Raw genomic sequence first — 23,192 nt, forward strand, 5'->3', positions numbered from 1 at the left:
TGTCACCACCTCAGAGAAATGAGGGGGCTTGAATTGTTGTCAGTGCTCTAGCTTTCACGTTTCTCACTTTTGAAAGCTGTACATTCTTTACTAAGTAAATACTGTAATCATTTCCTTTTCTTAAACTGTGACTCAAATAATTTTTCTAAAGCCGATTTTTTTTTCTGATATTAAAAGCATATTCTATATAACAATCACAGTTATGGGGGAAAAGCTTCATGTAATTCATAACTTTTCTGGAATATTTAGTTACTGAAGTAACTGTATATTAAGATTTTAGAATTTAACTTCAGAAAGCAGGCATAACAAAAGGATTTGCAACTTTGAGGCCACTTTTCTGTCTCTGTATTTAACCTGTGGTCATGATCTGCGTAAGACTTAAGGCTTTCAAAAAACACAGTAGCTCTGAGCGGTACCAATATAAAAAGCTTTGCATTCAAGTATTTCCCTGTTGAATGTTTTGAACAACTAAAATACAAAATTCTGCCCTCAGATATCATGACAAAGACAACCCATAGTAATTTAGTATTTTAGTAGCTAAGCCATTGTAACGTGAGTGGTTTTATCAATGGATTGGATGAGTGTGTTACTTGGATATGTCTGGGTCTGTTTCTTTTGTCTCTTTTGTCTTTTCTTACCCCAAAGTGCACAAAAAGATGGGGGTAGGAGTGGGGTGGGGGTAAGGGGGGAGCATGAAAATTAGTTACAACATGCTGCCAGCCAGGACTGTCAGCTGGGAGAGGTACTACTTGTTCATGTTAGCTGACATGTTTTGCATATTGGCAGAAAACTTCTCTTTTCCAGGCTTTTCTTTATAAATTACCATTTCCTCGTTTTAATAGTTTATATAGGAAGACAATGGAATCTCAGCATATCTGGGGGAAACCTTCTACCTGCAGAAATAAATAGTGGCTTTTATTGTTGGCTGTACCATGTATATGGCAAAATTTTCATAGTGCTGTTTTCCATTTTGAGAACAGAGCCTGATAGCAGGTCAGAATATTCATAAAACAAATTAATGGCCCCTCAAACTCCTCTAGTACTTGCAAATTCAGCCAAAAACCTTTGTAGAGATGCAGCGGAAAGACGGTCATACAATTTACAAATGCTTGTTGAAATTTGCTGTTTCAGACCCGTAGTTACCTTTTTGTATAGTAGAGAGTATGTCTTAAAGGTATTTGTTTACTGTTTTTCAGAAGTTGGCCTTCTTTAAGCTTATGGAACTGCTACTGAATGAGATAAATTGTAGTGAAGGAGCCTGTACACTGGTGTAACACTGCTGTTTGTACAGCTGCAGATCAGTTAATAGAGACATGTTTTTTCCTTTTTTTTAAGGAATCAGGCCAGACTGGGGATCTGAATAGTCCTATATTGTCTGAAAACTGTCCACAACCCCGGTTAGCTGAGCTGAATGTGGAAGAGAGAAGTAGCTTGTCCAATATTATGCTCATCATTTTCCAGAAGAGGGGCAATGCAAGTTGCAGTCCTAATGAGTGGTTACAGTTAGCTTCTAAATCAACATTTGTTTTACAATGCAGATAAATGGTCTGTCTTGTAAGAAAATGTGCTTGTTTGTTTTCTTCCAAAACGATTTAGAATTACTGTAATATTGCATAAACTGATATTGAGTCAATGAAGTGTTACTGTCTTCTGGTAGTAAGACTTGGGAGTATGGGGAGCAATAACAATAGAGAGGGGTGAAAACAGTAGTCAGCTGGCATATCAACATGCTTTGATAATTGATTCCCTGTAGCTCAAAGTATGTCCTGTAGGATATCAGTTTAATTGGGAGAGGTGCTAGCTTTGGATCAGAAAGTGTGTGCTTAGGGCTATTACTTACTGTACAGCTCTTTTATGAGAAATGGTAGTTCTGCAAATCTTTAAAACATAGTGAAAAGATTAAAAAAAAAAAAAAAAAGGTATGTTGCTGACCAACCTGAAGACCTCAAATTTTTCATCTCAGTCTCAAAAGGTGTGCTGCTTTGAATATTTTGTATATTAATAGTAAACACAGAAGAGACGGTCAACAGTTATTGATAATAGTATGTAGGAAAAATATCACTAATCACTGCAGCTTATTTGTTCAGTAGTACTAGAATGGGAGACTGGGGGATTTGAAGTTAAGTAGTTGGCAAAATTTTGAATCACATTGAAGAACGTGATGAGGTACAGTCCTTTCATATATTACTTTTGTTGCTAGTGTAGTTAAATACTTCAAAGTCTTTTTCTTACACAGACATCTATTTGAATCAGATTTCTGATGACTGTCTGAATTTTATTTATAGGGCTAAATTTATTCATTTTTTGTAGTATAATTGTTAAACGGTCCCATGTCCAAATGCATTTCAAATATACCATAGTATCTGAAGTACAAAACAAAATTCAAAAACATACCCGAAGTTTTTGTAGCTGATAGTTTTTAAGCTTGAAAATAGCATATCCTTCACTTTTATCTCAAAATATCAGTTTGATAGGTCAGAAGATTGTGGCTTTCCTTGGTATAATCTAAATCATGATGCAAGTCCTTAGAGCCATTTTTTTTAACCTGGGAACTCTACAGCTACAGGTCCTGCATGCCATGTTTATACCTAAATGTAGCTGAGATAGTTTGGAGGAAGTAATTTCATTAAAGTTTTGTGCTTTTTCTCAAAACATCCCCAAATGAGAAGTGATTTCTTTGAACTTGTTTAGACCACCAAAAAAAAAAAGTTCTGAAAATTCTGAATAATTATGATCTGAATCATGTCTAGTTGAAATTAGCCAGACAAGTATATGTAGCATTTTTCTGTGCCTTGATGGCATGCCAGAAATGTGTAATCAAATTTGCATGTCTGGATTTGCATTTAGTAACTAACCCTCCATGTATATAATTTAGAAAATAATTTTTGTTTAGATATTTGTTTTAAGAATTTAGACAACAATTTAAGAAATGTTTCTGGTTACTATTAGTGTTAATCCTAGTTTCATTGCTTGCAGATCGGATTTTGATGCTGCTTAAACTTTTCTCAAACCTGAACTTAATGTCATAGAACAAACATAAACATCCCTTGGAAACTGCAGGCACTTCCTATGTTTGTCTAATGACAATGACAACTTGAACCTTTTTACTTCACTTTTCCACTAGCGTCTGTTAGATTTCTACTATAGTAGATGAACTTCATAGGGGTTCCAGATAATGAATCAGCTGAGGCGATCTTGAATATTAAAGCCCAGAGCTCTAGAAGGAAATATGTATATGCATTCTATCTAGTACTTTTCAATTATAGCCCTGACTGTTCTAATTAATTACTCAACCTGTATGATTCCCTCCATTGTTTTTCTCTGTTCTGAAAGAGAATTTGTACTGTCCTGTTTTTTCCTAATTCTTGAATTCCTCGTGAGGCTTGCAAAGGAAGTCCAAAGTATTTGGGGATCAGCTAGTAAATAATTTTGCCTCAACTCATAAGAATTAAGCCATCTACCAGCTGTAACAGAAACTTGTGATAAGAAGTAGAGAAAGTACTCCATGATGTATTGGTACTTGTTTTCATTTCTGCGAAATGGAAGAGAGAGGGCTGAATGTCCAGGACATAAGCATATTGCTAGTACACTACCATATTTCTATTTGAAAATTGAGGCTTGCAAGAATCCTGTAAACTCTGGCATCTGTCCTGCTGTAAGCAACGGTAGATTGCTCCTCACATTTCATGCCATATTCCTCCCACTTCATTCAGGCCACATGCTAAAAAGAAAGAAAGAAAAAAAGAAAGTTCAATAAATATCCATAACGCACGTTGGAACTGAGAGATGGCTTATGCAAACTCAAAAAGAGATTAGACATGAATTAGATGAGTATCTCGCTAATTGTTTTTCAGAGTAGGGGCAAAGCCAGAGAATCAATCAGGTATTTACATGTTGGTTTTTTTCCCATGTGCTTTTGGTAACGGCAATAAAATGGAGAACTGCTGCATTTTGATGGAGTGTTCATTTTTGCTTGAATGTTGTCATGGCAGTTGGTTTGTAGTGGCAGCATTTCAAGACCTTTTGGTTGTTCTCGCTTCCATAATGTGGAATTACACACACACACCCCACCCCACCCTCTCAGTTTTGATTCAGGGATGCACAGATATTTCTATAAATTGCATCCAGGTAGTTAGGCAGAGTTCATAGGTAGCAGATATAGTGAAAAATTAGGAAATATTTTGGATGCAGTCTGGTGAGTCAAAGAACTGGACCTACCACAGAAACTTCCTGTGAAGGGTGCAATTGTGGCTCTACTGAAATATGTGGCAAAACTGTGGCTGACTTTAATGAGGTCAACCATTTGGTTGTAAAGGGACTTGAATAAATGCCTTGCATAATTCTTTTCTTGTTCTAGTGGCATTTAATGGAGACATTTGGATGCAAATGCTGTGATATTGATTGTTTTATTTGTTTCTGAACTGTGAAAATAGGTGAATATATCTGAGTCTGTGTGGTCTTTGCAAGAGCAAATTCTGCACCAGATATCCCTGCTAGTCTTCAGAAGCTTTGTAGGAGAGAGAGACACCTCATAAAAAGCCAGATAGACATGGCATTTTGTTCCATCTGGAATCCAAGAGTGTTGCATCAAGGAGGCTTCAAGAGCTGCAGTTGCTATAGTGATGCTTGCAGTGATGTTTTTCAGTACTTATTTTCTTTGAACACATATTAAAAGTAAAGCTTAAGAAAATAAGAATTGACAGCCTTGGACTCATTTAACTTTAAACTGTGGCTTGTGTGGAATCTTTTAAATCAATATATGTATATCAGGAAAACTGTATAAAATGAAAAGAATGTCTGTTCTGTTCGTCATCCTGCCAAGAATAAGCTTGCTTTTTTTTTATAGACAAAACTCTAGATTCTTTAAGATACTGCTTGTGCCAGCATAGGATTAGTGTATGCTTCAGCAGAAGGTGATGGGGGTGTACATGCGTAGATCCCATAGGATTCAATTGTTTGTAATGCTTTATAGACAGACACTGCTGTGAGGAGCTTATGTCTGACTTTAGATTATAGCACAGCAAGACATTTCATGTTCCACTTCCATTTCCTTTCGTGTTCCCGTCCAAGTGGTCTCGGTTGCGACTCCAGCATGGCTGTTCCAAAAAGGAGCAGGGAGCGCTGCCGTGTTTCCCGGCTTCCGTCCTGACATCATCTCTGACTGGAATACTGGTATTTGGCACTTAACTGGGACTTAACCACCACAGTACAATTGAAGTACAACGTAGACGCTGAAGTATGTATACTAAAACATTGCACAAGTGAGAAATGTGGATTAAACCTGGTGATAGGAGAAGCTCTGCCAGGGTTGTGTATGGCCTGCTTGCCAGGGCTCCTCTCAGAGTCCTTGTGCTGGTACTGAATAGGAGGCACTTCCAGGTAATCTTTTTTCCCCCAGGGAAGTCTCTCATGTCTAATAGGTTCCTCTTCTGTCAGGTGGAGTAGTTGTGCTGTCTCTTGCCTCTACCCAACATGCTGTCATAGAACTCTTCAGAAATTAGTATCCATGAGGTCTTTACTTTTCTGTCAAACTTGGTTGAAAACAGCAGGTGTGCAGTATTTTATTGTGGGGATAGAGCGTAAAAAAGCAGTATTGCTCTCTTACCATGTGACATCTCTGGGTTACAGAGCAGACGTCATTAAGAAAGGGACTGTTGCATTTTTGTGCAGGTAGGAATAAACCAATACAGGAACATTATCTGCTGATGGCCGTTCTCATTGCAGCGCAGTGCCCATTCACTGGTGAATGCTTGTAGGCCCCACTTCTTAGCATTCCTTCCCCCCAGTTTTGAAGATACACAAGTGTTATCCCATGAAATGAGAGAACAAATTAATTCCTCTAAATAGGAACTTTGATAAACACTCTGTAGTAATGTAGGCAATGGAACTGTAAGTAGGACGTTGTTGATCTTTCTTACGTTTTTGATCCATCCTCAGATGAAAGCATGAGTTGATTCCTGTCCAGGTTTTTCTCGTCAGAATAAAATGTAGTGACTTAGGGCAGAAATGCCCAAATGTGAAAGTCAGGTTCCTGGCCGAAGGATGCCAAAGCCAGTAGCAATGGAACTGTGCAGAGTTTAATACATATGTTAGTATATAAGGGTTTTGTTGATGCTTTTTTAATGGTTACAAAAGGGGGGAACCTCATTTTCCCCTTTGAAGATGTGTATTGTGGTAGAGGTGAATTTCAGGACAAGCTTGGATGAAGAGGAGAGAGTGACTTTGTGATTTGGCAGTTGGTCTTAGAAAGCATGCTGTACAGGCAGAGAGTGACCTAGAAAAGGTGACTCGGTACATCTGGGAGAAAATGGCTATCAATTGCATCATAGGGGAACAGCAAGGAAATCACAGACAGAAGGAAAAAAAAAAGTGAGTGACTGCCATAGGATTTTGAAAACAAAGATGGTAAGTATAATGAAAATAAGCATTCAAAAATGAGATCTGTTCAGAAAGAATATGATAGATGTCATTTGTTGGGCAGACAGAGAAAATGTTACATGGGGCAATAAATAGTAATAAGGTTATGAACTTTGGGTTATTTGGGCAGAGATACAGACCATGCTTAACAGGAGAAACAGCAAGACAGAGAGAGACTCTTACTGCTTGAGGGGTGCAGAGGGGAAATTGAAGGGAGCATGATAATGAAATCTACGCTGGTGAGAATGTATCTGACTTTAGATGTTATGGGACAGATTCTGCACTCACTGTTTCAGTAGCTTTTAAAGTTCAAATGCTGCTATTATAATGGTGGTACTTTAAATGTTTTCAAAGACTGCTGAATGTGATTGTACTTTATATTGTCTGTGTTTTTTCAGTTACAAGTCAGTAATTTTGCAAAGCTTGTGAGCTGTCATGTCTTGTTAACATTGTTTTGTAATGTTGAAAATACCCTCAAACTTGATTTTGATGTAGAAAAGTTGATTCTTTTTGTTTAGGACTTTGTTTTCCTTCTTCTTTGGCTTCCTTATATGGCTTAGTATTGTATTGGAACGGATTCAGCTGAAGGGAATGGTGACTTTCTGCTGAAAAATTTACTTTTTAGTAGTTTATGCACTCGTTCCTTGTGTAGGGAAATCTTAGCCATTATTGAATTAAGTTCCTTGTTCTTCATTTATGGAATGCACCTGTTCCCCTGTAACTGGTGTTAGCTGCCTTGCTGTCAGAGATGAGAACAGTCATGCCTTTCCTCTGTTGGGATTTCTTTGTTTTGCTTTGCTATTACCCTAAAAAGATAACGTGTATTTTTGTTTTTCTTGCTTTGTGTTCTGTTCTCCCCTTTACAGAGAACAGATTTACATGTTTGCCAATATTTTCATTATTTTACTTCCAATTTTGCATCAATACCCATGTCATATGTACTTACGGTCCAGTGTTCTCAAATAAAACTTACGTCACACCAATTAGGAAAAATAAAATAAAGTAATGAAGCAGAGCTTGAGCTGCTTTTTCTCTTCTCTTATATCTGACTGATTTTGTTGTGAGCTTCTTCATTTTAATTCCTGTTAGTATTTTCTGGTCCTTGAAAAATACGGTGACTAGGTAATGTTACAACCCACATCAATCAAAGTATTTCCTGTTATCTCATCCTCATTGTTCTTACTGACATACAACTATGAATTAGAGAAAAATAAACGTAAAATGAAGCTTATAAAAATAGAGATGCCAGTGATGCTTTGAATGAAGTTCTGTATAGACCCCCTTAGCACTCTGCTTGGATAGATGGACGGGAAGAGAAGGATTCCAAGAGCATTTATGTAAGGGTGAAAAAACTTAACAAACTTACAAACTTAAGACATTTACTTTTGAGCATTATAGAATAAAGACAGAGAGCAAGACTTGGAGAAATAACCTTTTTTTTTTTTATCGTTGGGGATAAAACTATGGTAAGCTTCTTTTAACTACTCTGTCTCATTGGGGCAGAGCATTTAAAAGCTGTGAATGGTAGTTTTTTCATCTCCTACAGAATATGTTCAAAGACCTTTAAATCCCCAGAAGGTGAGGGAAAGAAGACAAACTAGGGAAGAAACAAGGAGGGGAGGAATAATCTGTCTAATCTAAAAGCTTTCTGGGAAGCTGTGCTTTGAATAACTGGTGCATAATTATATGCCTGGAGTTACCCCTAGGCAGTCAGTTCTTTCTCGACTGGCTGTGAAATTCTGACTTTGGTTTCCCCTTCTGAGTTACAAAGGGCATATCAATAGCTAGAAACTGTGATCAAGATGATCCTGTTTTTCTCCCCATACAGGAATCCTAGGATTCAATGTATCATTGCAAATGACATAGACCAAGCCAGCGTTAGTCAAAGCAAACCATTCACAGAAAAAACAAACAAACAAAAAACAACAACAAAAAAAACCCCACTACATCCATGTTTCTGAAAACAAGATAGAGCTCCACTAAAACTACCTCTTACAAACTACCAGAGGGATGAACTCCATTGGTTACTAGTCTTGAATTTGCTTCAGTGTCATCAGAAGGGAGTGGTTTTGCTGGATGGATGAATCACTAATATAATACCCTTCTGTATCTGAATTTTCTTTATATTTAATAAATTTTGCATTTTCTTTATAGTTATATCAAGTTGGAATGATGCAATCGTTCTGCCATTACCGGTGCTGCAACTCATAATGTTGAAAGAACACGATGCTGAAGTGTTAGTAAGATGTTAGTAGAAAATCTAAAGATACTTTCTGTTTTTTACAGCGATGCTGTAAATACTCTATTATCTTGTTAAATGCTGGTTTCTGCTGCTTTCCTGTTCAGCAGTAGCTCAGTTTCCAGTCAGAACAATAAATCTTTCTCAAAATCTTAAGGAGGAGAGTAGTACTTCATTTGTTGGGGTATATTGGAAGTTTAAATTCTGTATTTTTTTTTTCTACACATGAACTGAAAAAAAAAATTGAGAACATTTTGAAGACAGACCTGTAACTTCCAAATTGTTCAGTTTTTTTTTCCATGACTACATCTTAGCATCTGATGGGGCATGAATTTTGGCATTGGTTTTATTTTTAGTAAGATTTGGGGGGAAAGATTGATAAGTCAAACCTTAACTGTGCAATCTGGCATCCTTCACTCTGAATGGTGGTATTGTGTAATTCTCTTCGCTCATTCATTGTTATCTTTCATTTTAAATGTGGTTTATAAGAATTTCCTAATCTGCATGTAATTTATATTCCCAAACTCCGTTTTTTTAATCTATAATTAAAAGAAGAGTTAATATCACATTATTCTGGTGTACTCTTCTCTTTGGCAACAACGGTGTATTCCTGAAAACACTTTGCAAGTAAGCTAGGTGTCTACAGTCTATGATAATCTGTTGTGATGGCACATAGGCAGCTGATTTCCTAATCCTTTGATTGCAGTATTAGTTTGTCTCATATTCTGAAAACCTGTCTGATCCTGTAAATGTGTTTAGTGAATATTGTAGAATAAATTATATCTTGCCTTAAGACTCTAAAACACATTCAGGTTATGAGCGGTGTATTTTCATTGTGCTTGTGGGTTTTTCCCTTTTTGTTGGTGTCTTTTTTTCAAAATTCTGTTCTAAAACTGTTTATAAAAAACAGAAGAAAAAGAAAAAAGGACTTAGATTAATTTAACATTGGAAGGATTTGTAATTTAATCACCAGTAGTAGTTCTTATCTGGCTTATCACCACGTCAACTAATTTAGACTCGGATCAGGATTTCTTAAAGAGACATTGCAAATAGGATTTCCATTACACAAATCTATTAAGAATAATATATGTTTTGTGTATATGCATGGCTTATTTGAAATATCTAGTATACCAGATGTTTGTATTAGAGTATTCCATACAACTATTTTATTTAAAACGAAACGTTAACTTTAGAAATGCATGTGTATACTTGAGTTTTGCCATGTTATACTCTTAATTTTCACAGATTAGAGCCAGCTTGCTCAAAAGTAAGTACATGAGTAAATAAATCTGATCTGAATTTTTTAAGCTGCTATTTAAATGTTTGCTGCAAGTTACGTTGCTTTCTAATGTTTCTAGTTCAAATTAAATAGGAAAACTTGACATTACTCAATTCATAAACTATTAACATTCTCTGTAATGCCTGAGATAGTTCTTGATCATAGTTTTCTTTCTAGAGACCCCTAAACCAAAATAACTAATATTTGTTCAGTGTTTGTTAGTTTGTACTTTTGAAAGACAGGTATTTGAAAAATGTGGAAGTTTAGAGCAAAACTCCTTATTGGTAAATGCTGCCATTGTGAAGCCTTTACTCCCCCCCCCCCGACTTTTGTTAGACAAGGTTTGTCTTTGTTTGCTTCCTTATTAGTCCGAAATGTCAGGATGCTATTTGTTCTCATTTTCTGCTCTTGGACCATGTCTGATTCAGAAAAGGAGTGAACTCTAAAGATTGTGGACTGAAGTGCTTATCATACCTGTATTTGTTGTAGGGAGCGAGGTGGTGTGTGGGGCAGCACCCATGCAGGGAAAGCCTGCTGTCAGCTCTGCGCTCACCACTGGAATGCATGGCTTAGACTCACTAATGACACAAAGAGCTTGATGTTTTCTGCATACGCTACTTGTCTTGGCGGATGAAGTAGTCTTGTGGGATGTCTTAATCTGTAGTACTACCTGGGGTGTGTGTGTGGGGTGAGGAGTTAAGGTGACCTTTTGTGCATAATTGGGGTCATCATCCTCAGGTGTGTAATGCAAAATGCAAGGCAAGTTTATTACAGCCTTTTATTTGGGTGTCCATATTTTGGGAGTGCCCTCTTCCATGTTTCGTGTCATTAGCATGGGAATCCTCATACAGGGTATGGCTGTGACGGGTGCCAGGCCATCAGTTCAACATGAGGATCTTAGAATCCATTAAAAAAAAAATATCTTGTTCTTCAAATGGAATAAAACTTCTACCTGTTTTGTAGATGCTTTTCTTATCTCACACAGTTTGCTTCTTTGGTGTGATCTGCTGTACTTCGGTTCCACAGACAGGAAATCCTTGAAACAAGTGTGTGTTCAGTAGGCCAGGCTTGTCTTTGTGTACCAATCACTCCCTTTTTAACTACGTAAGTTTAGAAACCAGAAGTTAATGAACAGCTTGTTTTGACGAGACACTGACTTCTCTGACTATGCAAACTTTGCAAAAGTAGGCTTCTAACAGCCTTTTAGCTCATGTAGTTATTATTGATACAACAAGGATTTTAAATATGAAACAATGAATGCATAAACAAAATGCATGAATTGATTTTAAATAGTTCCGTGTCGCCATAAATTTGTAACAAATTAAAATACTGTAAGATCAGACAATATATGAACAATGCCTCTGCTCAATAGGCTGAAAACTTTGAAGTTTAGCAAAAGCATAATTCAGTATTTTCTGATTTTGCCCATTTCAAACACCTGTAAGTATTTATAGCTCACAATTCTGCCCATGCTTCTTGTTAGGTAAGGAATGTGGCGTAGCAGTGTTTGAAGCAGGTCCGAGTTCCTGCAGCAGCCCACAGTCTCTTAGTCTTTGATAACACTTTGTCCTTTGTGTAAATCAACTTTCACCTTATCTTGGCTAAATTTAAGATGCCCAGGGGTAGTTGATAGTTTGTGGGATATTTTGTGGCATGCCATCCAGTGCCTTGAAGATAAAGGCTTAAGGTTTTGAACTTGCACAAGTATTTTTTTGAGGAATTCCAAGGAAGTGAGAGGCTCAACACACTTGGAAAGCATGGCGGTGTGGAAGCTTGTTTCTGCATTCTGCTCCTCTTGTCATTTGTCTTGGGATTTAAGATTTTGGGTTGAAATAGACTACATTGCTGTAGTCAGTCAAAAGATAATATGATATGTATTACGGCAAAATGTGATTACAGTCTTGGATCTTAATTTTCTTGTACCTTCAGAGCACAGAAATTTCCCCATTTTCAAGTGTTTTCAGCATATCACCAGTAGTGCAAGCTTCCTAAAAATATTTATAGGAAGAGCTTCTGTAACATACTGTGATGGACTGGCTGCATGGATACTGTTTTTTTCTTTTTTCCTTTATTTATTTTTTTTCAAGTTGAAGATAATGGAAAAATATTCAAGAAAATCTTTTAGTAATATACCCAGAGGAAAAGGCATCCGGGCTTGCTAGAAAAGCAAGTATTGTTAGGTGGCAGAGGGCAACACCCAGTAACAGACTTGCTTTCAATAGAACGTGAAATAGACTCTGAAATAATTGATTTTGTTCTGGAAAGTTTGTTACATTTGAGTTTGGGGGAGAAATACCTCATTATTACTTAGCCTTACTGTTTCTTTTGCTGCAGAGTTTCCTGTGTTATTCCATGCAGATACTTCACTTTGACAGCCCAGATAAACAGAAGCCAGACGTTCATACCCAGAAAAAATCCCTGAACTCCAGTGTAGGGCAAAGATAAAGAATTCCGCCTCTTTCAGCTTTGTGAATAGACATGGGCTAGTGGACAAAACTGTGTGACTAAGGCTTTGAAGATTTCTGTTTTGGCATAATTGCTAAACAATAACATGAATGTAGTTATTTTTATCTGAATGCAAGCAGTCATTTAGAAAGTGAATAATACTAAAAAAGAGATAGGTTTGTTTAAATCCTATAACACTGTTTTGTGCTTTCAGAAGATTAAACATAGGTTGGGATTTTTCCAGGAGGCCTGGAGGAGTTGGATATCCATAATCCCATGGAGTCAGTGAAAGCTGGCTATTTCCTTCCCCATTTTCCCCCAAAATGTAGGCTTAAAAGTCCTTGAGCTTGAGTTGTAGTAATACTTACAAAGAAAATTATGTATTAAAACTGGCTTACAAAATCCTTTTCGTTGAAATTGTATCATTTTCTTTTGCCCAACATCATGAGTCTCTGAGTACACTCTTTCTGAGCTGATACACATACGTGCAAAGACTGGGATTCCTGTCTGCTCATAAAATAAGCAATTGTTTCATCTGGAGACAAGATGATGAAAGATCTAAAGACTGTGCAAACTGGACAATATGGTTTGAAGCCATAGCCGTGCTTTATGCCACATGAACCTCCACAGCAAATCTGTTTCTTCAAACTCGGTGATACTGTTGAAGCTCTAAGGTTGTTGCATAAAACAAGCATTAGGACTTCAGGGGAAATATTTTTGTGTTCTCCTCCACTAATATATTTAGTTTAGATTTAGTTTAGATCTCCCCTTAAGTTGGTGTTAAACTTGTTCTATTATTTGACACTTCTACAGTATTTAATGATTTAATCATATAAATTTTAGGTTAATGTACTTCTGCTTTTCAATATTTAATATTGACAATTTTTGAGAATGATCTTTGAGTAGGCTTGGACCCTTGCATTGCCACATAGGACACGCTGACTGAATCTGGTTCAATATGGAATGTGAAGTGTTTTGGAATTGACTATAAACTGGCTATAAGTTGAAGTGAGATGATCATAGAATCATAGAGTATCCTGAGTTGGAAGGGACCCACAAGGATCACTGAGTCCAACTCCTGGCTCCACACAGAACCACCCGAAAACCAGACCACCCTCTCAGAGAAGAACCTTTCCCTAACACCCAGCCTGACCCTCCCCTGTCCCAGCTCCATGCCGTTCCCTCGGGTCCTGTCGCTGTCCCCAGAGAGCAGAGCTCAGCGCCTGCCCCTCCGCTCCCCTCGTGAGGGAGCTGCAGGCCGCCATGAGGCCTCCCCTCGGCCTGCTCTGCTCTGGCCTGAACAAACCAAGGGGCCTCAGCTGCTCCTCACGCGTCCTCCCCTCCAGACCCTTCGCCTGCTTCCTAGCCTTCCTTTGGACACTCTCGAATAGTTTCTATGTTTTTCTTATATTTTGGCAGCCAAAGTTGTACCCATGATGAGTATTTTGAAGCATTCAAAGTGAATGTTAAAATACTATGACTTTTTAAAATTATTTTTACTATTAAAAAGAAAAAAACAAACTGCCATGATCTCTTGGTGTAAAGCCTTTAACTGTTTCTTAAGTGAAAAGCTGTGTGATTAAATGTCGTCGGTCCTGTGTCATCATTGAACTAAGATAATGTTATCTCTTTTAACATCCCAGAGTGGATTTTTCACTGCTAGCAGTTGACTATTTAAGAATTTCATGTTGGCCAGATTGATAACATTCCTCTACTACCTGTTTGTTACACACACTTCCTTTTAATTGTCTTGTTAAAAATCAATGGTAATTTAGCATAGGAGAAGAAGATGGAAGGAAGGAACCTGTTGAACTAGACAGACTTGTACAGTAAAAACAAATGTCCTTAGTGCTTACCAGCTGAGTACAGCTATAAACAGAATCTTAAGGAAGTTACTGAATCATTTAAGTATGTAGATTCTTTTTCTTGCTTAGACATACACATTCTGAAGGAAGTTTTGTAAAGGGGGTAGGTCAGATTAGTGGCTGAAATAGAGATAAAAAGGTCAAATTGTTAAGGTTGTCATTCAGACTTTAGGACACTTGTTTTTAAATCTGTAGTGTGTCCTTCTCTGACCCTGCCTGAGTCAATCAGATACGTCTTCGTTATAGATTTAGCTAGATCTTCTCTCATGCCAGATGAAAAATGTCTCGGCCTCTTGATGTAAACCATGAACCAGCATTAACTCTACTGCTTCAAACTTACTTGAAATTTATTAATTTTGTCCCAGCAGTTTTTATGCCAGAACACAGGTATCATTAGCTTTCTTGCAGCTGTCATGAGGGTGGTATAATTACTGTATCCTGTGATAGGTGATAAATCATGATAGGTGGATAAAAATTTTGATCTTTGTGGCAGTGCCTGTTTTGGATGAGGTTTGTGCAGCCAGGTGGTCTGATTGTCATCTGAAACATTTTGAAGGTTGTGGGCATAAGGCACTGAAACAGCTTATGTGCAGTAAACTCAGGTCTCTTCTGTATAAAATCTGCCAATGTGTGTGGACTAAATAATCTGTCAGCTGCTAGCAATAAATCTCTGCTGTCCTGCTACTCTCCCTCATAGATCCTCTAACTTAAGCTGGATTCTTCTAAGGTAACGCTTCCTTGGAGAGTTAATTTGGGGAAGAGAGATCAAGGCCTTCATTAAAGAATTTGAATTGACAATTTACTTCCTTGGCCAATCCATACCTCTCTATTGACATTAATTCTAATTCATTAAACCCCCTATGTGGTGGATGGATCTGGGAAGAAGCAGACAGTAGCAGCAGGCTACAAGGCAGTGTGTGTTGGCCTGTTGGCAGCATGCTCCTTTCCTTGGGTATCCCTTGGGTCAGCACACCCCAGGTGAGGCCAAGAGGAGGCTGTGGGCCATGTACTGCAGTGGTGAAAAATGGTGGTGCCTGGGTGGGAGATGGTGTGAACACCATATACAACATGCAAGGTGCAATGCAGCTTGCCAAATGATTTGGTTCTGTTTTTATCTATTTCAGTTACCTGAAGCCAGCAAACCAATGGCACTTCAGAATGCAGTCGAAACACCAATATGCACAAGTGGCTTTTAAGAATACAACAGGAAAACGTTGTCTCTGTCGTTGCTGATAGTGTTTATCAGCAGAAAGCACTGTGCTAGAAAGGGTATAAAGAGAAAAAAGATCTCAAAGTTACTTGGTTTCTTAAAGATTGGAGTGAGGAAAATGAAAGCCTAAAGTATATCCATGTACCGGGAAAAAGGGTACTTGAATTTTCTAGTGTCAAGTTATTTTAATGGAAAAGGGTCTTGTAATGAACATAAATTATTTAGTCTTCTGCATGCGCAGTCACTTAATCACTTTGAAATGGATATCAGTACTAGCAATCATTTTAGTTTTGGCAGTGGTTCTCAATCAAAGCCTGAGCTTGTGTAATTGCCAGCACTTGAAACTGCTATGTTATACAGAAAAAGCAGAGAAAACCCAAATTATTTTTGTCAGTGAAGACTAAGGACATGAAATATTGTGAACAGATTATTCCAGATTTTAACATTGAGTATAAACTGGCTGGGTTATATTGTCAAAATGTATTTTGTGGTGTATGTTGAGGTACATACTGTGCCCTATAAAACATTGGAGGACTTTTGATGATTGCAATATTCTATTTCCTCTCATTTTTAGGAGAGGAAAGCTTTTAATTTCAGATGCAACTTGCTGAAGTATTTTTCTTTACTTTCCTGCTCTTCCCTCCTGGAAGTTCCTTTTGTATTTTCTCCTTGCAAGTTCCCATTCTTTCTTATTTCTTATCATTAAAATATAAGTGTTTGTATTTGTGTTTGTGGAGCCCACCTGGAGAGCTTCTAGGGTAGAATCAGTGGGCTGTGCTGTCCTGGCTGTGTGTTGCATGGTGCTGCTCATAATGTCTTGCTCGAGAAGCCCCCAGCCCATTTCTTATAGTTTTAGACCTTCACACTTACATGTCCAGTCCTTAAACAGGAGATTTATTTCTCTTCTCAACCAATCAGTCTAGATCTCTGCTGCGTATTTGGTAAATGTGCTGCAAAACACAGAGTACTGAAAGTGTAAATATATGGAAGATCATCAGCATCTTTGCTTTTTTCCTCCTGATACGTTAGTATTAAAGATGGTCTGTCTGTAGAAGAATGACTTATTAAAAAAAAAAAAGTCTGCATGTGATGTTTTTATGTAAGTGTATACACATTTAGATATATTTGTAGTTAATGCCTCTGAGGAGAAAATGATGAAAGCACAGCAGTGAAGTGCTTGCTAGGTGATGATTTCAAGTTTTTTTTTTTATCTATATCATGTCAGAAAGCAACCGACAGTAGCTGAAAAGATATACTGAGAGGAGCCTCCTGATACACTCGAAGGTGGTATTTTAATCACCTTCCTTTTATTAGCTTGTATTGTGAAGACACGTGCTATCTCATAGCCCTGCCTCTAGGGCAATGATGTTTCCCCGGATTGAATACATAAAAACTTCACAGAGAGCTGACAGGATCAAAAGAAAACAGGTTTTGTGTCTTTGGTCCTTCTCATTAATATCTTACTAATTCAAAGGACAAGTTACAGGAAGAAGCTTATTTTAAAAAATCTGTTGCAGCCTAATGAAGTTCCTAGTTGAACGTATAATGGCCTGTATTTAAAGAAATTCTATTATAAGCAAGCAAATGTTCAGAAACCTTTACCTTCGATATTTTTTGTTTTCCATGTCTTCACCTATGTGGTCATGAAGGTAGTTGGATATAATTACCAAAGCAGTATCCATATATCTGTGATGCCAGCAAGTCTGTTCCCTAAGGTTACATGCAAATCTGTCTTCTGACAGCTACCTCGGATTCTTTTATTCATGATTTCTACATCACGAAATGTATTGCCTGGCACTAATCATGAAGCCGCAAATTTTGATTTTTATCCTGACAATTAGAATAGGGAGTAGAATAATTCTCTGTAGCATTTCCTTCCTTTCCCCCTCCCTTTGCACTTGATGCAAGTTCCATATACAGCATTGAATAGATGTAAGGACAGGAAATGTTGATTAAGTACTAATGGAACCAACTTCCTATGCTATTAATGAAAACATGACTCATGTTTTAAGGATTTGCAGTTGGATTCCTGTAACTTTTGGTGTTTCTGTTGTAGTTGTTTTCAGTAATCATGTTTTCCAATAACACAAAATAATTGCAAAAGACTGAGTATACTAGTATATTAAAAACAATAGAAGCATATTCATTTACTTAAATTCATCCTAGTGTACATGAATCGTATTTGTAGCACGTGAGATTTCTGTCTTGTAATTTATTTTTATATATTTTTTAAAATCTTTGCTGTCCAGAAATATCTTCTCCCTCTGCAAAACATGTTGGGAGATGAACAAGTGAAACTATGATAAATTCCCAGTTCCTTCAGAATTTCAGAAAATTTAACTCTGTTTCTCCATTCTCAACTTGGAATATGACAGTAAGATTTCATTGTCTGCTGAAAATTGAGTCTCTTAAGTGTGTGAATGTGTGTGTGATGATCAGGTGCAACCATAACAGTAGCCAAATGAGAAAGCAGAGTGAATGTGTTTCTTAGCTTACTTATCTACCCGTATTTAATTGTAATACTGCTCATGCGTTAAGCATATCTTTGAAACTGGTCTATACATTTCATTTTTGTATAAAATAGAGGTGCAAAATGGGCTGGAGAGAAACAACTTTTCAACTCTTTTTGTTTGTTTGTTTCCTGTGATAAGGAAGTGAAGAGCTTGCCCTGCTTGCATGCTCCCCCCTTCTCGCCCCTAAGTAGAACTTTTGGGAATGGTGCCTCCCATTCTTGTTTTTGTTGGAAATCCATGCTGGATGAAAGAACTGAAGTTTGAGTTAATTTCATTATTTTTATTAAATCATTTTGTCATAGTTTGCCTGCTGTACAAGTTCAAGAGGAATGGAAAATATGTGTTTCATAATAAATCCTTTACTAGTCATTGTTCAAGTTTTACTTTTTTGTCCCTTACAGTATCAGCCCCATCTATTTCCACTTGTCTGTAGTGGCAAATTTTTCAGTAGTTTATGACATAAAAGCATTCGTTTCCGTTTGTTTGAAAATCTCCCTGCATCTATCATGAAAACTAAGTTAGAAAATACCTGAATATGTAATGAGTTCTATGTGACAAAGAAATATATTTTACTATGAATTCAACCTTTTTGTAGTGATGATAAAAATGCCAAAAGTCTTTTTCTTCCTTATTGTGTATTGTGGAAGAAAAATTAAGTAGGTGTTCTTCAGTTTTGGAGGTAACCTTTCATGTGAATTTTTCCTTTTCTTTGTAACTTCAGAAATATGGAAATTAGAACTTTTTTTATTGCATACTGATTTAATCAGATAGTTGTGTTTAAGTAGAGTAAACCCTCCAGAGCATTAAAAAAAAAAAGTGTTCATTTGATTCAGCAGATTTATAACCTTTGGGTGTATATATATACACCTTTGGCATTTTTTTCTGTTTGCAGTGTTTTAGTCCTAACCATAAAAGTTGTTATAGACTTGCACGTTTACAGAGCAGCTGCAGTCCAGATTAGTGATTTTACAGCAGTTATTTTTGTGATGTTCAACTTGTGTAGGAGTAATGAGATGGATAGCTTGAACAGGGCTGTACAAGCATTGGTACAACATGGAATCTCTTAGCAAGAGCAGGGTTCTGGAGGATGGCTTCAGCAGTGCAACAGATGGCCTTTGCAACCTGTGCCGATGCCTCGCTTGGTGCTAGGTGTTGGGTTTGTTCGCAGAATACAATGCAGGGGCATTTCTTGCCTGGGCAGATACACTGTACAGCTTGACCTGTAAATGGCCTCTGCATTTTGCTCGTTTGAAGACGCAATGCTGGTGCATCTTGTGTGTCTGTGAAATCTGGAGGCAAAGGAGCACTCCCCAGTGAGCTGCTCGTGGGTTCTTAAAACATGCTGAGCACGTCTGTCCACAGGCGCTTTGCCTTTAATTTTTCTGGCATAGATTGCAAATGACCTGGGTATATAAAACAGATCAGTTCAAGAGCCAGAGCCTTCAGAGGCTAAACAGCTTGTTTATTTTAATTGCTCTTGCTGTTCACTGAAGATCTTAGCATTGAGGTATTTTCTTGGGTTTGTATCTGTTGGAACTGAAGACAGGAGAATCCAGTAGTTCTAGTTCTATGCCACCATTTCCCTGCCTTGGAGACAAAAACCAGCAGGGAACCCAGCTGAGGAATATTGTTCTGTCAGCTTGCTGCATGTAAAGTTTAGAACAGGCACTCCAGCACCTCTGTGTTTTTTTTTTTTTTTTTTTAACAACAGTATCTCCATTTCTTTTGGGGAAAGTTTTAGGCGTACTCATCTAAGCTGGCAGCTGCTTCCAGGGCCTAACTTAGAAGTGTTCTTATACTAAAAGTTTTTAGAGCTGACGAGTTCCACTGACTGGAAGAGCAAAACCTTATTGCCAAATTCCCAGAGCAGGAACGTGCAGTAACCATGTAAGGAAACTGAAGCAGCTTGTCTATTCTCTGGTTCTTCAGGATAGTTTCCGTAGATCTGAATGTCCTACTCAATTTTCTTTGGCATTAGAGCACCAACAATGAACATACAGAGACCATAGGAAAAAAAATGATCCTGATCCTCCAAATGTTCCAAGCCATCAGAAAAAGGGCAGGGGTCAGCAGAGTATTGCAGTGGGTACTGCTCCCGTAGGGGCTGTAGTACTCTGCTATAATGGAAGCAGGAATGTGCAGGGATCAGCATGAAAACTCTTATTTGTTGGGTGTGTAACCTTTATTTTTGTTGGAAAAGTTTCCCACTGAGATCATCTGATGCTAAATTGTGGCAAGTTAACTTGCATTTTTATTAGTATGCTAGAAAACTGATGAAGGCAGGCACTCATTTGCTAGCACTGGTGCTTTCCCATGCTTGCATCTTCCTCGCTTCTGCAGGTGTTGGTATGGGGCAGTATATTTTCTTAAATCAGAAGAGCTTTTGGTAGCAATGACTGTTTTATCTAGTTTATGGTTGGGTAGCGTCTAGCACAATGGTTAACAACCTGTAGTTTTCAAAGTAGCTTTGGCATGTTCTTGCCTTTCAACCTTAATCCTAATAGATACACAGAAAGGTGAAGAGTCACAAGTGGACAGTTAAAGTGGTCTGTGACTCTGGAGCACAAGCATGATACATGTAACTATCTTACTTTATATATATGTGTGTGAGTAAGTAGAAAGCAATTTTTTTTCTTTTTTCCCCTATTAGTTAAAAGGTAAAAGCGTTGTTTATTTTTTAAACCTATTGAAGTATTATGAAAGTGGACTTTACCTGGCATTGTGGTTTTTGTTGTTGTTGTTTGGGAAAAAAATGCAACAAAACAAAAAAAGCACCAAACAGGTTTTGACAAGGAAACCAGATCTATGTAGCTGCTTTATAAGTTCTGTTCTTTTTGATTTATTTTTCACAACAAAGGCAAATCATGAAAGAGCTTATCTTGCAGCAACTCGAGCATTCTGTAAACAAGCAACATCTCAGATGACCTTAGTCCCATTCAGCTATCGCACGCAATTGATTTTAAAACCTTCATAGTGTCCCTTGGAGCAGATGCATCATGTTTCACAAGAAGCTATAATTCTGTCCCGTTCCTTCTTGAAAATTGTATTTCAGTGATATTTTTTCCTCTTTCGATTTTCAGAAAGTGAGTCAGCTCCAGTTCTCTTGCAGTAGTTGAGTACTATCCTTTCATACATTGTTTCTTGGCCAGTCCTATGTCATAGAGCAGGGAATGTAGGACAGATGCTTCACGCCTGGCATACTCAGCTGTTCCTGAGAATAAAACTACTGCGTGCGGCTGGCAAGGACTGCTTGAGGCAGCACATGTTAGCTCTTAATATATGACCTTTTTGTCCTCAGTAACTCAGCTTACTCATTTAGAAAGAAAATGTTAGATATGAAATTTGGGCAATTGAGTTTCTGAACATAAGCCACTGCTTTGTAATGAATGTATTTATCACCTCAAAACTCAAGTTACAGATGTAAAAGATAAATTGTACACCAGTCAGTGTACAGAGGCGGGTGAGTAACATGGACTACTGTCTAGGTTATTGGAGTATGTGGAACTGCAAGTGATTGAATTACAGGAGCTTAAGAAGTTCCTGTCCCCTCCACTGAGAATTTACCACTACTGAACTGACATGCAGCTCAACTAATCATACCTGCCCTACCAGACCATTAAAAATACACTAAGTTGTGCTATTTTAATTACTGCTGCCACAGAATAAGCTGGGAGTCACTGTCAGACTGTTTTTCTGCATGGTGCAGTTATATATAGTTGTCTCTGGATAAGAGAATATTGAGTTTTGACTCTTTAATGAGTAGTAAAAGCCTTGGAAAAGAGACACATCTGAGTCTAGATATCTTATTTTGTCTTTCTATTACAAAACAATCTGTGCCGATAATACAATTAAACAGTATTTTTGCAGCAAGTGTGCTGTAGAATGACAAAATAATTAAATTCTCAGTGAATAAGTGTTTTGTACATATCCAGTACCTTTAATAATTGACAATCATATTCTACAAGTTTATTTAAAGTTCAAAATTGGTTTTCTCAAAAGATCACTTGTCATCTACTAAACCTTGCATCTTTCTGCTGACTGTGCTTTCACATGAGTTAAAGAATGGGATGAAATCTACTTCAGATGCATAGTACAAGCTTTTACTGAGACTGGGTCTTTTCTGAGCTGTAGTACTGAATGTTTTTCTGTGCTGTAGTTACACATCTACCTTGCCATGCATTTTATAAAATCATATTTAAGTGAAGAATGAAAATACTTTAAAGAACATATTTACTACAAATGTAAGATTTGTCTTGGAGCTTGATGTCTTTCTAAAGAATTTGAAAGTTTACCCGTCTTTTCCTAAGGAAAAGACAGAGGTGTATCAGCAAGGTTGAGTCCTTTAATGGAGATGACATAAGTGAAAAAGCAGTAATAGTATGGGTAAAACATCTGAGTTCTTAAGTTATTCCATTTTTAAAGTTTTACTGATCAAATATTCTTGTTAAAATCAGTATGCAGTGATTTTTTTTTTGTAATAAAAAGATCCAAGATATTTTCAAGTGGTCATGTATATTTATTTTTGTACTTTTTTCATACATAGAATGTTCCTGCTGGACATTCCACAGGGAGATTTTACGCACAGCATTGCTCCTGTTTACAGTCAGTGTTCTGCAGATCTGATGATCGGAGTTGTATGGGTTTTCCTCAGCTGTTAGTATTTCTGTTGATGGTCATTAATGATCTGTGAAATAGCCAAAACTAATAAGTTACTGAGGGAAAAGAAGTAATGTCAGTGCAGTGGATGGATAAAAAGTAGGAAAAAAAGAGAGATCAAAAGAAAGAGAGTGGTGGGGTGGGGGAACTGAATGAGGGAGGCACACTGGATTGGGTGGCACTTTGAAAAGGATTGTATTGGTTTAGGATCTGGAAACAATTAAGTAATGCATGTGGTTGCTGAAGAAACCAACTAACAGTTGTGTAACTTACACTTGAGGACAAACGATGCAGGCTATGCAATGAAATTTTTGTTCTGTACATGTGGACTTCAAGCGTTTACGCATTCATTTTAAAATGTCTGCTGTTTTTTTGGTCTTCTTTATGAAAGTAACTTCAGGATAGATGGACCTCATTTTTGCTTCTGACCGTTGAAGTACATTTTAAAGAATGGGCACGTATAGTTCAAGATGGTTATAGGTTTCCAGAAGACCATAATTATGCTTTAAAGTTACAGTTAACATTTCATGAATGAAATCAGTGACAAAAAATATTTTTCTTTCTTTGT

The 23,192-nt window shown here is 37.3% G+C and overlaps 1 protein-coding gene and 1 long non-coding RNA gene across 2 annotated transcripts in view; one reads left to right on the top strand and one right to left on the bottom strand.

Moving 5' to 3' along the window:
* The window catches only part of BMPR2 (bone morphogenetic protein receptor type 2), a 113,170-nt gene that overhangs the window by 29,625 nt on the left and 60,353 nt on the right, over positions 1-23,192 (top strand). The gene's annotated exons all lie outside the window — the stretch shown is intronic.
* LOC308198319 lies at positions 778-23,140 on the bottom strand. Its single transcript, XR_013953824.1, has 2 exons — positions 18,724-23,140; positions 778-18,362 (listed from the first exon to the last, which is right to left on the bottom strand). It is a non-coding gene; the product is annotated as an uncharacterized lncRNA (long non-coding RNA).

The sequence above is a fragment of the Anser brachyrhynchus genome (assembly GCF_964034855.1).
Source record: "Anser brachyrhynchus genome assembly, chromosome: 7".
Classification (NCBI taxonomy): domain Eukaryota; kingdom Metazoa; phylum Chordata; class Aves; order Anseriformes; family Anatidae; genus Anser; species Anser brachyrhynchus.